This window comes from Macaca nemestrina, chromosome 3 (genome assembly GCF_043159975.1).
Source record: "Macaca nemestrina isolate mMacNem1 chromosome 3, mMacNem.hap1, whole genome shotgun sequence".
Taxonomy (NCBI): domain Eukaryota; kingdom Metazoa; phylum Chordata; class Mammalia; order Primates; family Cercopithecidae; genus Macaca; species Macaca nemestrina.
In genome coordinates this window covers 71,476,353-71,493,687 of record NC_092127.1, presented here as the reverse complement: position 1 = coordinate 71,493,687, position 17,335 = coordinate 71,476,353, and the positions used below count along the sequence as shown (strand labels likewise).

At 38.4% G+C, this 17,335-nt stretch overlaps 2 long non-coding RNA genes across 3 annotated transcripts in view; one reads left to right on the top strand and one right to left on the bottom strand.

The window, feature by feature from the left end:
* LOC105486200 (uncharacterized) overlaps positions 1–17,335 on the top strand; it is a 308,856-nt gene that overhangs the window by 263,976 nt on the left and 27,545 nt on the right. The gene's annotated exons all lie outside the window — the stretch shown is intronic.
* Positions 747–16,534, bottom strand: LOC112427457 (uncharacterized). The gene is made up of 3 exons (XR_003019037.2): positions 16,430–16,534; positions 1,613–1,630; positions 747–778 (listed from the first exon to the last, which is right to left on the bottom strand). It is a non-coding gene; the product is annotated as an uncharacterized lncRNA (long non-coding RNA).

Below are 17,335 nucleotides of genomic sequence, written 5' to 3'. Positions count from 1 at the left end.
GGCAATCAAAGCCAGCCACTGTTATAAAGCAGGTATCAGCCACCATTTCCTTCTGCAGCACCTATCACATTCTAACATAATATTGGACTTACTTATGTGTTTATTGTGTATTTCTCTTCTTAGAAGGTAATCCCCTAAAGGTCAGGTTTCTTATTTATATTTATTGAGAAGATGGCATTTTCATCTCCTCAAACAGTACCTGTTTTATAAATATTTGTTGAAGAAATATTTAAAAGAATGTCTAAGAAACTTTTGAAGGTTATTTCATAAATATGTCTACCATGACCGGCAGAAGTTCTTATGTGGTCTAATAATCAGTTTTCACACTTCTATAAAGATATTACTCGAGACTGGGTAATTTATAAAGGAAGGAGGTTTACTCACAGTTCTCCGTGGCTGGGAGGACTCAGGAAACTTACAGTCATAGCAGAAGTTGAGGGAAAAGCAACTACCTTCTGCATTGGGTGGCAGGAGAGAGGGGCGAGTGCAGGGAAAACTGCCACTTACAAACCATCAGATCTCACGAGAACTCCTCACTATTACAAAAACAGCATGGCGGAAATCACCTCCATGATTCAATCATTCCCCATCAGGTCCCTCCTGGACATGTGGGATTACAATTCAAGATGAGATTTGGTTGGGATAAAAAGCCAAACCATATAATCTAGTTACTTTCTGACTCAATGTTGCTGAAACAGTTAAATTATTAATAATTTCAAATTGCTCCATTCAGCCTTAATTCTTACCTTGTCAAAGAGTAGCCTTTGTGTTGTTCCCCCTAGAAATTTTACAGAGAAAATGACAAATAAAATCATTGAAAAAGTATTTATTGGAAAATACATGATATATAGCAATTAATATTCCTCCTGCAGTGTGGATCTGCCATACAAGTTGGGAGGTCCTATGTCAATACCTAACACGTGGTTAGATGCAGCATCATGCATCTTTCCTAAGGTTCTTAAGTTGGCCCCTACACCTGCAATAAAGCTGAAATCAGGGAGTTATTTGTTTTCATAGATATAGCAGTAAATGGTCATTTTCTTTTCAATGTGCATGCCCATGAAATCCCATGTTATTGTATTTTTTATTTTATATTATGTTTTTCATTTTTAATTATTATGGGTATACAGTAGGTGAATATATATATATGTATGGGTGTACATGTGATATTCTGATGCAGAAATACTATGTAATAATCACATCAGGGTAATTGAGGGTATTCATTATCGCAAGCATTTTATCATTTCTTTGTGTTAAGAACATTCCAATTTCACTCTTTTCATTATTTCAAAATATATAATAAATTATTGTTGACTGTAGTCATCCTGTTTGCTATCAAATACTGGGTCTCATTTATTGTAACTATATTTTCGTACACATTAATTATCCCCACTTACCCCACTACTCCCCATTAAGCTTCCCAGACTCTGATAACAATAATTCTACTCTCTATCTCCATGAGTTCAATTGTGCATCAGAAAGATACAGTTAAATAACTTATGATATAGATAGGCTTTAATCTGACAACTTAATAAATTAAAGGATATAACAAAATTTTCTGGGTTCTGCTTGGTAAAGTAACAAAACAAAAACAAAAACAACACATACTTACATTTTAGGTGTCATCCATCTACTCATTTTTTGAAATCCAAATATGGCAGGTAAACAAAATAAACAACAAACTTGATTTGAGAACAATTGGACTCAAAAGTAATTTTGTTTCTAAAAACTCTCTATATAATTATATTTTCTTCTAAAAAACCTATATACAGTTATTTTAAGGCAATTATTTTATTTAAAAATATAAACATGGTCACCCAATGTCTTAGTCCATTTGGGCTGCTGTAACAAAATATCTTAGACTAGGTAATTTATAAACAACAAACATTTATTTCTCACAGCTCTGGAGGCTGTGAAGTCCAAGATTAAGATGCCAACAGATTTTGTGTCTGGTAAGAAGGTGCATTCTGTTCCATAAGTGGTGCCTTCTTGCTGTGTCCTCGCATGGCAGAAGAGGCAAAGTATCTCTCTGGAGCTCTGCCTTCATAACCTAATCACGTCCCAAAGGTCTCACTCTTAATACGATCATGTTGGGAATTAGGTGTCAATGTATAAATTTGCAGAGGTATACAAACATTCAGACCATAACACTAAAGGGTTATGAAGTTTTGTATGTTTCTTACCTTATAAAAACTTTAAAAATAAATCAATAAACAAGATATCAAGTTAATATAAATTTTATATGTCAACATTTATTGCTAAGAAAATGTTTCAGATGCATATTCCAATAATCCAAGAGGTTTTATAGTCATGCATTTTTAACTATGCACACAAACATGTATCAGCTGTATTTCTATAATATGCTAACATTCACTTTCCTGTAAAATAAATTATGCACACTATATTTTAACATATGACCCTTAAGAGCAAAATTTGACAAGAGACTTGTTTTTCAACCTTTATGCAAAGTTTACCGAAATGGTATTTACATGCAGCAATGTAATCAATTCTATCAACTTCTATTATATTGGAAACAGTTTCATTGAAATATGCTAGCGTAAATGGATTTCAAGATGTTTATTAAATGCCTCATAAGCTTCTTGGCATTACTAGAATATGGACTTAAAATGTTTAAGTCGGGGGCGGAGCAAGATGGCCGAATAGGAGCAGCTCCAGTCTCCAACTCCCAGCACAAGCGACACAGAAGACGGGGATTTCTGCATTTTCAACTGAGGTACTGGGTTCATCTCATTGGGAGGATGATGGGTGCTGGTCAGCTGCTGCAGCCCGACCAGCGAGAGCTGAAGCAGGGCGAGGCATTGCCTCACCTGGGAAGCGCAAGGGGGAAGGGAGTCCCTTTTCCTAGCCAGGGGAACTGAGACACACAACACCTGGAAAATCGGGTAACTCCCACCCCAATACTGCGCTTTAAGCAAACAGGCACACCAGGAGATCATATCCCACACCTGGCCGGGAGGGTCCCACACCCACGGAGCCTCCCTCATTGCTAGCGCAGCAGTCTGTGATCTACCGGCAAGGCAGCAGTGAGGCTGGGGGAGGGGCGCCCGCCATTGCTGAGGCTTAAGTAGGTAAACAAAGCTGCTGGGAAGCTCAAACTGGGTGGAGCTCACAGCAGCTCAAGGAAACCTGCCTGTCTCTGTAGACTCCACCTCTGGGGACAGGGCACAGTAAACTAAACAAACGCAGCAGACACCTCTGCAGATACAAACGACTCTGTCTGACAGCTTTGAAGAGAGCAGTGGATCTCCCAACATGGAGATTGAGATCTGAGAAGGGACAGACTCCCTGCTCAAATGGGAGCTGACCCCTGAGTAGCCTAACTGGGAGACATCCCCCACTAGGGGCAGTCTGACACCCCACACCTCACAGGGTGGAGTACACCCCTGAGAGGAAGCTTCCAAAGCAAGAATCAGACAGGTACACTCGCTGTTCAGAAATATTCTGTAAATGGACTAAATGCTCCAATTAAAAGACACAGACTGGCAAACTGGATAAAGAGTCAAGACCCATCAGTCTGCTGTATTCAGGAGACCCATCTCACACGCAGAGACATACATAGGCTCAAAATAAAGGGATGGAGGAAGATTTACCAAGCAAATGGAGAACAAAAAAAAGCAGGGGTTGCAATACTAGTCTCTGATAAAACAGACTTTAAACTATCAAAGATCAAAAGAGACAAAGAAGGCCATTACATAATGGTAAAGGGATCAATTCAACAGGAAGAGCTAACTATCCTAAATATATATGCACCCAATACAGGAGCACCCAGATTCATAAAGCAAGTCCTTAGAGACTTACAAAGAGACTTAGACTCCCATACAATAATAATGGGAGACTTCAACACTCCACTGTCAACATTAGACAGATCAACGAGACAGAAAGTTAACAAGGATATCCAGGAATTGAACTCATCTCTGCAGCAAGCAGACCTAATAGACATCTATAGAGCTTTCCACCCCAAATCAACAGAATATACATTCTTCTCAGCACCACATCATACTTACTCCAAAACTGACCACGTAATTGGAAGTAAAGCACTCCTCAGCAAATGTACAAGAACAGAAATTATAACAAACTGTCTCTCAGACCACAGTGCAATCAAACTAGAACTCAGGACTAAGAAACTCAATCAAAACCACTCAACTACATGGAAACTGAACAACTTGCTCCTGAATGACTACTGGGTACAGAACGAAATGAAGGCAGAAATAAAGATGTTCTTTGAAACCAATGAGAACAAAGATACAACATACCAGAATCTCTGGGACACATTTAAAGCAGTGTGTAGAGGGAAATTAATAGCACTAAATGCCCACAAGAGAAAGCAGGAAAGATCTAAAATTGACACTCTAACATCGCAATTAAAAGAACTAGAGAAGCAAGAGCAAACACATTCGAAAGCTAGCAGAAGGCAAGAAATAACTAAGATCAGAGCAGAACTGAAGGAGATAGAGACACAAAAAACCCTCCAAAAAATCAATGAATCCAGTAGTTGGTTTTTTGAAAAGATCAACAAAATTGACAGACCGCTAGCAAGACTAATAAAGAAGAAAAGAGAGAAGAATCAAATCGACGCAATTAAAAATGATAAAGGGGATATCACCACCGACCCCACAGAAATACAAACTACCATCAGAGAATACTATAAACACCTCTACGCAAATAAACTGGAAAATCTAGAAGAAATGGATAATTTCCTGGACACTTACACTCTTCCAAGACTAAACCAGGAAGAAGTTGAATCCCTGAATAGACCAATAGCAGGCTCTGAAATTGAGGCAATAATTAATAGCCTACCAACCAAAAAAAGTCCAGGACCAGATGGATTCACAGCTGAATTCTACCAGAGGTACAAGGAGGAGTTGGTACCATTCCTTCTGAAACTATTCCAATCAATAGAAAAAGAGGGAATCCTCCCTAACTCATTTGATGAGGCCAACATCATCCTGATACCAAAGCCTGGCAGAGACACAACAAAAAAAGAGAATTTTAGACCAATATCCCTGATGAACATCAATGCAAAAATCCTCAATAAAATACTGGCAAACCGGATTCAGCAACACATCAAAAAGCTTATCCACCATGATCAAGTGGGCTTCATCCCTGGGATGCAAGGCTGGTTCAACATTCGCAAATCAATAAACATAATCCAGCATATAAACAGAACCAAAGACAAGAACCACATGATTATCTCAATTGATGCAGAAAAGGCTTTTGACAAAATTCAACAGCCCATCATGCTAAAAACGCTCAATAAATTCGGTCTTGATGGAACGTACCTCAAAATAATAAGAGCTATTTAAGACAAACCCACAGCCAATATCATACTGAATGGGCAAAAACTGGAAAAATTCCCTTTGAAAACTGGCACAAGACAGGGATGCGCTCTCTCACCACTCCTATTCAACATAGTGTTGGAAGTTCTGGCTAGGGAAATCAAGCAAGAGAAAGAAATACAGGGTATTCAGTTAGGAAAAGAAGAAGTCAAACTGTCCCTGTTTGCAGATGACATGATTGTATATTTAGAAAACCCCATTGTCTCAGCCCAAAATCTCCTTAAGCTGATAAGCAACTTCAGCAAAGTCTCAGGATACAAAATTAATGTGCAAAAATCGCAAGCATTCTTATACACCAGTAAGACAAACAGAGAGCCAAATCAGGAATGAACTTCCATTCACAATTGCTTCAAAGAGAATCAAATACCTAGGAATCCAACTTACAAGGGATGTAAAGGACCTCTTCAAGGAGAACTACAAACCACTGCTCAGTGAAATCAAAGAGGACACAAACAAATGGAAGAACATACCATGCTCATGGATAGGAAGAATCAATATCGTGAAAAATGGCCATACTGCCCAAGGTAATTTATAGATTCAATGCCATCCCCATCAAGCTACCAATGAGTTTCTTCACAGAATTGGAAAAAACTGCTTTAAAGTTCATATGGAACCAAAAAAGAGCCCGCATCTCCAAGACAATCCTAAGTCAAAAGAACAAAGCTGGAGGCATCACGCTACCTGACTTCAAACTATACTACAAGGCTACAGTAACCAAAACAGCATGGTACTGGTACCAAAACAGAGATATAGACCAATGGAACAGAACAGAGTCCTCAGAAATAATACCACACATCTACAGCCATTTGATCTTTGACACACCTGAGAGAAACAAGAAATGGGGAAAGGATTCCCTATTTAATAAATGGTGCTGGGAAAATTGGCTAGCCATAAGTAGAAAGCTGAAACTGGATCCTTTCCTTACTCCTTATACGAAAATTAATTCAAGATGCATTAGAGACTTAAATGTTAGACCTAATACCATAAAAATCCTAGAGGAAAACCTAGGTAGTACCATTCAGGACATAGGCATGGGCAAAGACTTCATGTCTAAAACACCAAAAGCAACGGCAGCAAAAGCCAAAATTGACAAATGGGATCTCATTAAACTAAAGAGCTTCTGCACAGCAAAAGAAACTACCATCAGAGTGAACAGGCAACCTACAGAATGGGAGAAAATTTTTGCAATATACTCATCTGACAAAGGGCTAATATCCAGAACCTACAAAGAACTCAAACAAATTTACAAGAAAAAAACAAACAACCCCATCAAAAAGTGGGCAAAGGATATGAACAGACATTTCTCAAAAGAAGACATTCATACAGCCAACAGACACATGAAAAAATGCTCATCATCACTGGCCATCAGAGAAATGCAAATCAAAACCACAATGAGATACCATCTCACACCAGTTAGAATGGCAATCATTAAAAAGTCAGGAAACAACAGGTGCTGGAGAGGATGTGGAGAAATAGGAACACTTTTACACTGTTGGTGGGACTGTAAACTAGTTCAACCATTATGGAAAACAGTATGGCGATTCCTCAAGGATCTAGAACTAGATGTACCATATGACCCAACCATCCCATTACTGGGTATATACCCAAAGGATTATAAATTATGCTGCTATAAAGACACATGCACACGTATGTTTATTGCGACGCTATTCACAATAGCAAAGACTTGGAATCAACCCAAATGTCCATCAGTGACAGATTGGATTAAGAAAATGTGGCACATATACACCATGGAATACTATGCAGCCATAAAAAAGGATGAGTTTGAGTCCTTTGTAGGGACTTGGATGCAGCTGGAATCCATCATTCTTAGCAAACTATCACAAGAACAGAAAACCAAACACCGCATGTTCTCACTCATAGGTGGGAACTGAACAATGAGATCACTCGGACTCAGGAAGGGGAACATCACACACCGGGGCCTATCATGGGGAGGGGCGAGGGGGGAGGGATTGCATTGGGAGTTATACCTGATGTAAATGACGAGTTGATGGGTGCAGCACACCAACATGGCACAAGTATACATATGTAACAAACCTGCACGTTATGCACATGTACCCTACAACTTAAAGTATAATAATAATAAATAAATTAAAAAAAATAAATAAAAGAAAAATAAAAAAAATGTTTAAGTCTACATAACATGAAGTAAAATATTTGCAATTATGGTAAAATCTCACTGAGTTATACACTTCTAATTAAAAATTTCCAAGAATTTAAACTTATTGGTATGATGCCTGGGATGTTCTGGCTTCTGACCATAGTTTAATGAAAAAATACTTACTAAAGAAGAAAGAATTTATATACACAGAATTCTTGACATTGCATTACGACTACAAATTTCTTACCATAAGGTTGTTAACACAGTTGTTTAGATCATCTGAAACACTATTAACATCAACATTATTGTAGAAGTTGAATTAGGGTCTGCTATATACAAACTTAACATCTAATTTAGTAATTAAGCATTATTTTTCTTTTATTTTAAATAAAAGGGTTACATGTACAGATGTACTACCTGGGTATATTGCACTCAGATAGTGAGCAAAATGCCCAATAGATAGTTTTTCAACCCTTACCTTCCTCCTTCTCTCCCAACACTAGTAGTTCACAGTGGCTATTGTACCTACGTTTATGTCCATGTGTGCTCAAGGTTTAGTTCCTGCTTGTGAGAATATGTGGTATTTGGCTTTCCTGAGTTAGGTCACATAGGATTATGACCTCCATCTGAGTTGCCACAAAGGATATGATTTCATTTTCTATGGCTGCATAGTATTCCATGGTGTATAAGTACCACATTTCTTTAACCAATTCACCATTTATGGGCACGTAGCTTGATTTCATATCTTTGCTATTGTGATAGTGCTGTGTTGAATATACAAGTGCATGTATCTTTTTGTTATAATAATCTATTTTTCTTTGGGTAGATGCCCCATAATGGGATCGCTGGGTCAAATGTTAGCTCTGTTTTAAGTTCTTTGAGAAATCTCCAAACTGCTAATGTACATTTCCACTAACAGCATGTAAGCATTCCCTTTTCTCTTCAGCCTCACTAGTATCTGCTGTTTTGACTTTTTAATAATAGCTGACTGGTGTGAGACAGTATCTTACTGTGGTTTTGATTTGCATTTCTCTAATGATTAGTAATGATGAGCATTCTTCATATGTTTGTTCTTTGCCCACTTTTTAATGGGGTTATTTGCTTTGTGCTTGTTGATTTGGTTAAGTTCCTAATAGATTCTGGATATTATTCCTTTGTCAGATGCATAGTTTATGAATACTTTCTCCCATTCTGGAGGTTGTATGTTTAGTCTATTAGCAGTTTGTTTTATCGGGCAGAAGTTCTTTAGTTTGATTAGTTCTTACTTGTCAACATTTGCTGTTGTTACAACTTCTCTGCAGACTTAGCCAAAAATGATTTGCCAAGGCTGATGTCAAGAAGGGTATTTCCTAGGTTTTCTGGGATTTTTATAATTTCAGGTCTTACACTTAAATATTTAGTTCATCTTCAGTTAATTTTTGTATATGAGGAAAGGAAGGGGTCCAGTTCAGTCTTCTACACGTGGTTAGCCAGTTATTCCTGCATCATTTATTAAACAGAGAATCCTTTCTTCATTGGTTGTTATTGTTAACTTTGTTGAAGATCAGATGATTGCAGATGTTTGACTTTGCTTCTGGTTTCTCTAACATGTCCCTTTGGTCTGTATGTCTGTTTTTGTACCAATACCATGCTGTTTTGGTTAGTGTAACTTTATAATATAATTTGAATTTGGGAAGTGTGATGCTTCCAGTTTTGTTCTTTCTGCTTAGGATTGCTTTGGCTACTTGGGCCCACTTTTGGTTCCATATGAAATTTAGAATATTTTTGCTCTAATTCTGTGAAGAATGATGTTGGTAATTTGATAGGAATCACACTGAATCTGTCCATTTCTTTGGGCAATATGGCCATTTTAACAATACTAATTCTTCCAATTCATGAGCATGCGATGTTTCTTCATTTGTTTTTGTCATCTGTGATTTCTTTCAGTAGGGTTTTGTAGTTCTTGTAGAGATCTTTCACCTCCTTGGTTAGCTGTGTTCTTGGATATTTCTTTTTCTTTGTTGCTATTGCAAGTGGGATTCCAATCTTGATTTCACTCTCAGCCTAGACATTGTTTGGGTATAAAAATGCTACTGATTTTCTCACATTGCTTTTGTATCCTAAAACTTTACTAAAGTTGTTTGTCAGTTCTAGGAGCCTTATGGCAGAGTCTTTAGGATTTTTTTGGTACATAATTATATTTTCAATGTATAGAGATATTTTGATTTCTATTGTCAGTGTATAGAGATAGTTGGATTTCTTCTTTTCCTATTTGAATGCTTTTCATTTATTTCTCTAGCCTGATTGCTCTGGGTAGGACTTCCAGTACTATGTTGATTAGCAGTTCTGAGAGTGGGCATCCTTGCCTTGTTCCACTTCTCAAGGGGAATGGTTGCAGCTTTTGTCCATTCAGTATGAAGTTGGCTGTGTGTTTGTCATAGATGGCTTTATGTCTAGTCTGTGTAGGGCATTTATCACGAAGAGATGCTGAATTTTATTGAAAGCTTTTTCTGCATCTATTGAGATAAGCATGTGGTTTTTGCTTTTGATTCCATTATGTGGTGAATCATATTCATTGATTTGCATATGTTGAACCAGCCTTGCATGCCAGGAATGAGGTCTACTTGATCAAGGTGTATTAACTTTTTGATACACTGCTGGATTTGGTTTCTAGTATTTTGTTGAGGATTTTTTTTATCTATATTCATTGGGAATATGGCCTGAAGTTTCATTTTTTTCACTGAGTTTCTGCAAGATTTTGGTATTAGGCTGATGCTGGCTTCCTAGAATTAGTTAGGGAGGAGCTTCTCCTATTCAATTTTTTGGAACAGTTTCAGTAGTATTGGTACCAATTTCCTTTTGTACATTTGGTAGAATTCAGCTGTGAATTGTGTTCCAGGATTTTTTCTAGTTGCTAAGTATTTTTTCATTGCTGATTTGATTTCAGAATTTGATATTCATCTATTCAGGGTTCAATATCTTCCTGACTTTAATCTTAGGAGATTGTATGCTTCCATAAATTTATTCATTTCCTCTAGATTTTCTTATTTTCATGCATAGAGTTGTTTATATTACACTCTGAGGATCTTTTCTATGTCTGTGGGATCGATTGCAATGCCATCTTTGTCATTTTTTATTGTACTTATTTTGGATTTTTCTATTTTCTCTTTGTTAACCTAGCTAATAGTGGTCTATCAATCTTGCTTATTTCTTTTTGTTTTCTTTTTCTTTTGTTTGTTTTTTTGAAATACCGAGTGTTGATTTCATTGATCTTTTGTATAGACTTTTTCATCTCAATTTCATTTAGTTCTTCTCTAATTTTAGTTATTTCCTTTCTTCTGCTAGTTTTGGGGTTGTTGGGGGTTGGTTTGTTCTTGTTTTTTCTAGTTCCATTAAGCACAAAGTCAGATTGTTACTTTGAGAACTTCCTAGCTTCTTTATGAAAGCACTCAGCATTACAAACTTTCCTCTTAACACTGTTTTAGTTGCATCTCAAATATTTGGTGTGTTGTGTCCCTATTTTCACTAATTTCAAAGTTCTTTTTTATTTCTGCCTTAATTTCAATGTTCATCCAGGAGTTATTCAGGAGCAGGTTTTTAATTAACATATATTTGTGTAGTTTTAAGAGATCATCTTCATATTGATTTTTATTTTGAATACATTGTGGTCCAAGGGTGTTCTTAGTATGATTTCATTTTTCTGTAATTTAGGCTTGCATTATGACTGAACATGTCATTGACCTTAGAATATGTTCCATGTGCAAATGAGAAAAATGTATATCCTGTGATTGTTGGGTAGAGTGTTCTGTAAATGTCTATTAGATCCAATTGGTCAAGTGTAGAGTTTAAGTCTGGAGTTTCTTTTCTAGACCTCTGCCCTGATGATCCATCTAATGCTGTCAGCGCATGTCAAAGTCTCCCGCTGTTATTATGTTGTTGTCTAAGTTGTTTCATAGGCCAAGAAGAGCTTGTTTTATGATTTTGAGTACTCTAATGTTGAGTACATGTATATGTAAGTCTTTTTGTTGAATTGTGCCCTTTTATAACTATGTAATGTCGTTCTTTGCCTTTCTTAATTTTTTTTGGTTTTAAATCTGTTTTATCTGATATAATAGCTATTCCTGCTCTTTTGTTTTCTGTTTTCACTGTATATATTTCTCCTTCCCTTTACTTTGAACCTGTCTGTGGACATTGTTACGTATGGGAAGGTCTCTTGAAGACAGTGTATTGCTGGGTCTTGTCTTTTTATCCAGCTTGACGCTCTATGACTTTAAAGTGGGACATTTAACCCATGTCATTCAGGGTTTGTATTGAAATGTGAGATTTTGATCCTGTCATGTTGTTACCTGGTTTTTATATAGACTTGATTGTGTGATTGCTTTATAGTGCTTGTGGAATATGTGCTTAATTGTGTTTCTGTGGTAGCCGGTATTGTTCTTTCAATTCCATGGTTAGCAGGTCCTAAGCAGCTATGTATCACAAGGCTGGTCTTAAAAGAAATTCTACAAGTGTTTTCTTGTCTGAGAATAATTTTATTTCTTCTTCACTTATTAAGTTTGGTTTGGTGAGATACAAAATTCTTGGTTGGAAATTTTTTTATTTCCAATTACTTAAGGAAGATAAAAATAGGCTCCAAAACTCTCTGGTTTTTAATGTTTCTGCTGAGAGGTCTGCTGCTAGCATGATGGGATTCCCTCTGTACATGACTTGACCCTTCTCTCTAGCTGCTTTTAAGATTTATTATTTTAAAATGTGGTACATATACCTCCATGGAATACTATGAAGCCATGAAAGGAAACGAGATTGGTCATTTCCAGGGACATGAATGGACCTGGAGGTTATGCTTAGCAAACTAATGCAGGAACAGAAAACCAAATACTGTATGTTCTCACTTATAAGTGGGAGCTAAATGTTGAGAACACATGGACACATGGGGGAAAAACACACACACTGGGGCCTGTCAGAGGGCAGGGGGTGGGAGAAGGGAGAGGATCAGGATGAATAGTTAATGGATACTGCACTTAATATCTGGGTGATGTGATGACCTGTGCAGCAAACCACCATGGTGCATGTTTACCTGTGTAACAAAACTGCACATCCTGCACATGTACCCCTGAACTTAAAAGTTGGAAATTAAACAAAAACAAAAAGATTTACTCTTTTGTGTTGACCTTGGTGAATTTGATGACTGTGTGCCTTCAATATGGTCATCTTGCATAGGATGTAGCCAGGGTTCTCTGTGTTTTCCTGAATTTGCATGTCAACATTTCTAGCAAGATTAGGGAAATTTTTCTGGACTATATCCACAAAAATATATTTTCTGAGTTATTTATTCTTTCTCCTTTTCTCTCAAGAATGCCAATGAATCATAGATTTGATCTGTTTACATAGTCCCATATTTCTCAAAGCTTTTGTTCATTTTTCTTAAGTCTCTTTTTTTTGTTGTTACTTTCTGACTTAGTCGATTCAAACGACTAGTGTTCAAGCCCTGAAATTATTTCCTCAGCTTGGCCTATTCTGCTGTTCATACTTTCCATTGTATTATCAAATTCTTGTAGTGAACTTTTCAACCCCAGAAGTTCACTTTGATTCTTTTCTAAAAATGGCTATTTTGTCTTTCAACTCTTGGATTATTTTACTGGATTCCTTGGATTGTGTTTCGCCTTTCTCCTGAATCTCATTGAACTTCCTCATCATTCAGATGCTGAATTCTATGTCTGTCATTTCAGTCTTGTCTGCCTGGTCAAGAGCCATCACTGGGGAGCTAGTGGACTCATTTGGTGGTATAAAGACACTTTGGCTTTTTGAATTTCCAGAGTTCTTGGGCTGATTTTGTCTCATATGGGAGGGTTAGTGTTCCTTTAAGTAAGATGTAAGCTGAGTATAGACAATTGACTTTGTTTCTGCGTGTTTTCAGATGGTCCAGGCACTTTGCAGGGCCTTGGTGGCTGAATTCTTGTCCTTGGCTTCATAGGGAGAGATATTAACAGTGTATTTTTGTTGTGGTAGCTTGTGCTGCAATCCAGTAGATGATGCTTAAGAGTCATAGCCAGTAGATAAGTTTTTACTCAGCCATGTGGCTCCTTTTTATTTCCTGGCATTTGCATTCATGCTCTGTAGTGCAGTAGGGAGAGAGGTGATCCCCTCACCAAGTCAGCTCCTGGGCAATGGGGGAGCCCCTCCAATCACTGGCACTGTACCTTCATTTATTTTGTCAAGTATTTGACCCACATCTCTTCCTCAGGCAGAGGCATTTTCTGGGCCAGCCCTGAGAGGAAGGCATGCCCCACTCCCATGGCAGACTGCACAGTCCTGAGACTCAGCTTTCCCAGTGCTCTTACAGTGCGGCTCCTCTTCGACTTAAGCACTGTTCACAAACCTCAGCTTGGCAATTCCAAGCTACCACCACAGCCTTGGGGGTAGCTCAGACTTTTTGTCCCCCTCCTCCCCAGCTTGGGGACAGCAGGAGTAATGACCACTGTGGAAGCAACGTCAGAGAATTTGTCAGTTGCCTCTGGGATCTCCAACCTAGAGAAACACGGAACCATGGCTGATTGGAGTATCAACCAAGAGTGCAGAGGCTGTACTATGGGCTCAAGCCAGGGGGATCTGCCTGGTGAAGAGTGGGGGCACAAGGGCTCACAGGGAACACAGTCCGGTCTTCTCTCCTTAGGGTGGCTGGAGTGTGCTGGAGGTACAAGCAAAGCAATCAGTCTCTTTGTTCCTTCCCTAGACTTAGAGGAGCCAGAGCCTATAATGCAGCTGTGGCAATGGTAGAGTGGTTGTTAGTTGTCTCTGGGAGCTCCACCCAGCTGCACTCGGGGCCCAAGCTGGGAGGCCTTGCCTGGTGAAGAGAAGCAGGGGCAGGGACTCAGGACTCACGTGGAAAACAGTCTGGCCACATTTCTGTATGGCAGCTGCAGTATGCTGGAGACCTGTGACAATTCTCAGGCTCTTTGCTCTCTTCCCAGCCTGCAGGCAGTAGTTGCAGGGACCATGGCAGTAGCAATGAAGCAGACCTGTCAGTTACCTTTGGGAGCACCATCCCAGAGAAACTCAGAACTGCCACCAGCTGGAGTGCTTAGGCAGGCGTGGAGTAGCTGCACTGGGGTCCCCGGCCAGTGGGCGTTCCTGGTGGGGTGCAGCAGAGGTGGGGCATTTAGTCCATCTACTCCTCAGCACCATGAATGCAGCCTCCATACTAGCGGCCTAGGAGAGAGCCTGGTCTCTCTTGTTGGCAGGGCTACATTAGCAGCTGCTGAGGGGCTCAGGGATCCAAGAACCATGGGACCCCATTGGGGCTTGAGCAGTGGGTTTGCCTAAGCTTCAGGCAGATCTCTATGTCAGTCTAGAGGCCAAGGGCATCAAGGAGGATCTCATATGTTCAGAACTGCAAAGGTCTGTGGCAAAAGTGTAGATTTCCAGGGGCTCTCACTCACTTACCTTTCCCCACAGTAGGCTCCGTGCCAATCCTGGGTGGGCATCTGTCCTGCCTTGCTCCTGTCTGCGCTCCATGGGTCTCTCCTGCTTCCTTGATGAATCCCAACATGGCCTCCTGAACAATCCACTTGAAGGTCTGTTTCCTCTCCATGAGAGTTGTGCACACTGGCTGCTTCTAAGCCAGCCATATTGTCACATTTTTCCAAAAATAAAGAATTTTAGGCCGGGCGCGGTGGCTCAAGCCTGTAATCCCAGCACTTTGGGAGGCCGAGACGGGCGGATCACGAGGTCAGGAGTTCGAGACCATCCTGGCTAACAAGGTGAAACCCCGTCTCTACTAAAAAATACAAAAAACTAGCCGGGCGAGGTGGCGGGCGCCTGTAGTCCCAGCTACTCGGGAGGCTGAGGCAGGAGAATGGCGTAAAAACCCGGGAGGCAGAGCTTGCAGTGAGCTGAGATCCGGCCACTGCACTCTAGCCTGGGCGACACAGCGAGACTCCGTCTCAAAAAAAAAAAAAAAAAAAAAAAGAATTTTAATGGAACACTTTATATAATTCTAAGAAATCTAAAACTCATAGCTGAATCCCTAATATAGAGGCATTGGCTTTTACTAAGTGTTTAAAGTTAGTATATTCATGATTCATACAAGAATTAATGTTGAGATCATTTTAGTATTCAATGAATTTATAGCCTAGAACTAAAATTACACTCTCCTCTTGCGTTATACTTGGTTTTTTTTTTTTTTTTTTATTGCTGCTATAACAAATTACCACAAACTTAGTGGCTTAATACAACACAAATTTATTCTTTTGTAGCTCTGGAGTTCAGAATTCCAAAATGAGTCTTATAGGACTATGATCAAAGTGTCAGTAGGGTTGGTTCCTTCTGAAGACTCTAGGAGAAAGCTGTTCCTTGGCTTTTCTAGTTTTCTTATTAGCAGTTGCATCACCCTAGCCTCTGCTTCCACACTTCCTCTCACTCTCCTGCCTTTCTCTTCCCCTTGTAAGAACTCTTGTAATAACTTTGGAACTATCAAGATCATCTAGCATATAACCCCCCCATCTCAAAATGCTTAATTTATTCATATCTGCAAAATTCCTTTTGCCACTTAACATTACATCATCCCAAATTCTGAGAATAGAGTCATGGATCTTTTGGGGAGGAAGGCTATTGTTCTGAATCCCATATACATGAAAGTGAATTTTATTTTAATTTTAACAAGAACATCATAGTTTTTTTTTTTTTTTAAAAAAGGATTAGTGTTTTTAATTATACTATTAAACATACTGTCATATTTCAAATTATTTTTTTCCTATCTGACTGTATTTTTTCAGTTTTATTTCTTTCTGATATTTCAGTTAATATATAATGTGAATATTATTACCCAATTGATAGCAAAGATAGTAGCTATTTTAAGTTGATATATGATTTCAAATATTCTAACTGTGTGCACCATTTTATTGTGTTTTAGTAATAATGTATCAATTTCTGTAAATTACTACCTTTTTCAAGGGAAGAAACCTTAATAACTCACCTGAGACTTTTCCTTATTATTTGCAGCCAAATCACAACTTAGCCTCCACTTCAGGTACCCTCTTCTTAACACGTGAACCCCATCTTTAATAGCATAAAAGATTAAGTGAAGTGTTATTGTTAGTTATTAAAACCTCACAGAAAATTCGGTTTGGTTAAAGTAATTCTATGCGTTGGGTAGTGATTCTTCAAAACTTGACCAAAAATTTAAATGTAGACTTTGGAGATTTTTTTTCCAATTCAGATAGATATATGATGATGTAATGAACATTCTCCCAGTAGAGCTGCAAACAAGAAAATATAAAAGAGAACATAGCTGATTATTTCAGAAGGAGGGGAAAGTAAAATGGTTTATCAACAAGCACAGTCTTTGTAGATAAGACATTTAAAATGCAGTGAGATTTTTATTGCTATCCTTAAAAGAAATGGAATGTACCTCCTCTCTTACTCCCTTGACTCTATCTCGTTCAAATATTATACATGGAAGAGTACACAAAGTACAGAGCTATAAAATTAAGGTGTTTTACTGCTCTTCATGGTTCACTGCTTGCAAGGCAGCATCATTGCTTCTATTAGGGAGGAGAAAGACGATATAAGAAGCAATCATTCTACTTGTTGTTGATGCAAAGATTCTTTGGGATTACTTAGATTTCTGCAATTCACATTGCTGGAGTCAAATAGACCTCTGGCAAATTAATTAATTAATTCCAAAATGAAATTTAGAATTTGCACACATCCTTCCCAAAATGTCACTTGGCTACCACTCAAACACTTATCTGTGAGTGGCGTAAAACTGTGCCTAGTTTAATATCAGCAGTTCATTTTAAAGAAAACTTTATTTTTCCAGTGGCAACAAGTTTAAAATCTATTATTCCTGATATAAGATTCCTACAATTTTAAGAATTTT